The 4284-nt window shown below is 44.4% G+C and overlaps 1 pseudogene; it reads right to left on the bottom strand.

Moving 5' to 3' along the window:
* Window positions 1-395: 395 nt before the first annotated feature.
* LOC132227314 (ATP synthase subunit alpha, mitochondrial-like) lies at window positions 396-3553 on the bottom strand (annotated as a pseudogene).
* Window positions 3554-4284: the final 731 nt, after the last annotated feature.

The following is a 4284-nucleotide window of genomic DNA, read 5'->3' on the forward strand; positions in this document are numbered from 1 at the left end:
TGGGGGAGGGTGGTAAGGGCATGGGGTGGGTGGGAACCGGGTGGAGGGGAAAAAAAAAGAATAGAGAGGGCTCTTCTGCCTCCAGTTGTGATTTTCAGAAGTAGAATTTCTCCTCTTCACAGCAGGCACAGCAGTCTGGCAAGTTAATCCCCAACCACTCTTGTTTCACTTGTCGGAAAGGTAAGTCAAGAAGCCCTGGGGTGGGGTGTGACCTCAGAGGATGTTTAGGCAGTAAAGACACTCATGTTATGCCAGGTAACCTACTAGTAAAAAGGAACTCACAGGTTTTCTTGATGTAAAAGGTAGAGACCCTGATACATTTGATGGCTGCTTTGAATTTTTCCTTTAATTGGGAGGAAAAAAACATTACATTTGAGAAATGCTGTTCTAAACTCTGGTTCCTGTGTTAAAATGGAAAACAATGTGGGGGGATGGGAGAGATTTCCAGAGAGCAAGGAAGGCAAAGAGGAGGAAAGCTCCGGGAGCCAGGGCGGGAGCAAGCAGTGCCTTAGCGTCTGCTTCCCCCTGAAAAGCATTTGGGCAAAACTGAGGTGATTATAGGGACAGTGGAGAGTGGAATGCCACAGAGCGTAGCCATGGAAAGCCGAGGGGCTGGAGATGCCACATCTGTGAGATGTGTACACACTCACACGAGTTTATGTGGGCACATAGGACTGTGTTTATATACACTGGTGCTTAAGGTGACTACATCGTTTAAAGCAAAATTTTAACCAAACTTTAAACTGTACAACTTTATTTTACTTCCACAACATAGGAAGGGGCTCTCCTAGGATATGCCCTTTCACTAAGAAAGTGGGCAGATTTCCTCTTTCCTACTCTCCCGTGTATCCTGGCTATTCCAGTCCATAGTACCGTCTCCTAGAAATGCAAGTTCTCCTTCTGCAGCTAAAATGGACATTTTCTACATCTTGCTCACCTGAAAGGATCTTTTTATCAGTTTTCATATCTCAAGAAGGTGTTCAAATGAACTAATCTGATCTGAGGCAAGCCACTACTGACTTATTGTGACTTGTAGTGTTGCTTCTTTTCCCAGATGACCTACATAGATGTAAGATAAAATATATTGTGTGTTTTTGCAATATGGAACCTTTGCTTTTTAGGTGATTTCTGTACATCTGTGGTATGAGAGTAATCCTTTTACCAATGGGACTGACCACTAGAAGAAACAATGACAAAACCAAGCTGGTACTTCATGTGAATCCATAGGGGTTTAAGCTCCAAATCCAGCCAAGAAGTTTGTTACAGTCTCAGCTTTGCATCTGACTGTTCTGAGATCTTTCCACCAGCCCTGACACTGCTCAACGGGGCTTGGTGCCGGCTGATAACAGGGGACAAGAAAGTATTCTCAAACTTTGTGATATTGCTGGGCTCCAGTTTATCAAGATACTCCCTCACACTGACATAAATAGCAGTCACTTGTTCTTCAGTGGCCATGGGAGAATACTCTGCTTGCTTCAGAACTTAGACGCACACCAAGAGTTATTAAGGGGCATTGAGATCAGAACAGAATTTAGCAACAACAGCAATTCCCAATACCAATTCCAGCTTCATGGTACCTGCCACCTGCTTCATGGCCCTGGTTTAGACAGCAGCTACACCTGAGGACATAGACAAACCAATGTTAATGGCAGGGTGGATACTTTGGTAGAACAGTTCTGTTTCCAAGAAGATCTGTCTGTCAGTGATGGAAACGACATTCATTGGATGTAAGCAGACACATTACCAGCTTGTGTTTCTGTGACGGTTAGAGCAGTCAAGGAGCCACCACCAAAAGAATAATTCACTTTGGCTGCTCTTTCTAGCATATGGGAATGCAGGTAGAACACACATGAGGATAGGCCTCACGATCAGGGATTGGCACACAGCAAAATCATCTGGCGATAAGCAACAGCCTGTTTGGATAAGTCATCGTAGATGATCAAAGCATGCTTACCACTGTCCCTAAAATATTCTCCTATAGAACAGCCAGAATAAGGAGCCAGGTACTGCAGTGGGGCAGCCTCTGAAGCAGTAGCTGAAACTACTATGGTATACTTCATGGCATCTGCATCTCTAAGTCTCTTCACCAGCTGGGCAACAGTGGATCTCTTCTGAGCAGTAACAGTGTAGATATAGCATAGCTTCTTCTTTTCATCAGACCCATCATTGAAACATTTCTGGTTAATGGCTGTGTCAATAGCAATTGATGTTTTGCCAGTCTGTCGGTCACCAATAATCAGCTCACACTTACCACGGCCAATGGCACCAAGCTATCCACAGCCTTAATGCCAGTCTGCATTGGTTCCTGCACAGAAACTTGAGGAATGATCACAGGGACTTTCAGGCCAACTCACCCATGGGTCTTGGAACCAACTGGACCCTTTCCATCAATGGCATGACCAAGGGCATCTACTACATGACCTAATAGCTCCTCATCAATGGAAACATCCACAATGGCTCCTGTTCGCTTCACAATATTTCCTTCCTTAATTAGTTTATCATCTCTAAACACAACACTAACATGGTCGGGTTCAATGCCTGAAGAAAACTCTGCCATTTCTTCTGCTTGAACATTCCTCAGCCCATGTAGTTAGGCAATACCATCACCAATACTTAAGACATGCTCAGTCTCTTCATGGTGAACAGAGGTATATGAGCTCCAAGAATCTGCTCTTCAATAATAGAGAATATCTTGGCAGTGCCAATCTTTTTAAGATGAGTGTTAGAGGCATGGAGATTACTTGCAGAATGAAGGATGATCCCAAAGCAGTTCTGGAGACCAGCCTGGCCTGCTGAGGAAGAGTGCAGGCCACAGCTCTGGCATCACACATGGACAGCATTTTTCAGCTTCTCAGTAGTTCCTCTGCAGCCGCAGCCTCTGGACTAACTCAGTTTTTAACTGTATCCCCAGAAAAGTGGCAAATAATAGAAATTGTGGGTATCGTAGAAGGCAAAACAACAACAACAACCCCCCCCCCAAACTCCACCACCCATTAAATTATTACATTTATTATTAAATTGTAAAAAAATTAATAAATTATTATTAAAAAGAAGAGCTAATACTTATAAAACACCTATTAGGTGCCAGGCATTGTTCTCAGTGCTTTGCATGTATCCATTTAATTCTCAGGACAACTCTGTGGAATAAGGACTATTTCATCCCCATTTTGCAGATGAGGAAATTGAGGCAGAGAGGGATTGAGCAACTAGCCCTAGATTTGACAGCTAGGAAACGGTGAAGTTGGGGTTTGAACTAGTGACCTGGCTCTAGTGTCTGTGCTCTGTCAGAGTCAGTGACGTTTTTTCCCTGGGGAAATGGGTGATGGGGATGGCTGTTAAGAGTTTCTTAGATTTCCACAAGATAGTCCTACCTACAGTTTTTCATGGGAATGAGGCAGCTTCCAAGTTGAGAGGCATCTTAGAGCTTTTGTTTTGATACTAAGAAGTTAGGTCACCTTTTTAGAACTCAGTTTTCTCTTCAGTAAAACAAGGAGGATGGATCAGATATCTTCAGCATTCCTGCACTAAAACGCTGTTTTCTTGGTGCCTGTGAGGGAGAAGCAGGTCAGTTACTGCTTCCTAGACCCTTCAAGCTGGGAGCTGCGGGTAGGGTGTCAAGTACTTAAACTGGTAAATAAGAAATTAGGGTTACAGCTCCAGGAAGCCTCGACCTTTTCCTAAGAAAGAAACAGTTGCCTATTGTGCGCTGTGTTTTAAACAGATGATATAATCAATTCTCAGAGTAAACCTGTTAGGTAGATAGTATTGTCTCCATTAAAAAAAAAATGAAGCTGAACTTTCTCCTTCCAGGGAGCACACCCATGTCTTTCCCTCCCCCCTCCCCCCAACCTTACCATCACCTTCCTCTCTCCCAAGCTCCAAGGGTCCTTCCTTTACTTCTAGACTTGTTTCCTACGCCTATTTCTTCTAGGAATTACTTTTCCTACCTCTGTAATTTACCCAATAAATGTTCTCTTACAAAAAAAAAAAAGGGGGGGGGGTGAAACTTAGTCATACCAAGTAACTTGCCCAAGAGGGCCTTGCTAGTAAGGGATGCAGGCAGGATTGAAATCCCGTCTGTCTTGTCTCCAAAGCCCAGGGCGCATTTCTCAACACAAGAGTCGGTTATGTCATCCCGTTCTCACTGCAAACCTACGTGGTAGGCTTCATCTCCCCACTTCACTGAGGATAAGGTGAGACTCAGGTCCCTTGCCAAGTAAGGGGCCTGGCTCCGAGTGGGCGACAGAAGAGCCCGCGGCAGCTTGCAAGTGGGTCGGAGGCCAC

This window comes from Myotis daubentonii, chromosome 2 (genome assembly GCF_963259705.1).
Source record: "Myotis daubentonii chromosome 2, mMyoDau2.1, whole genome shotgun sequence".
Lineage (NCBI taxonomy): Eukaryota > Metazoa > Chordata > Mammalia > Chiroptera > Vespertilionidae > Myotis > Myotis daubentonii.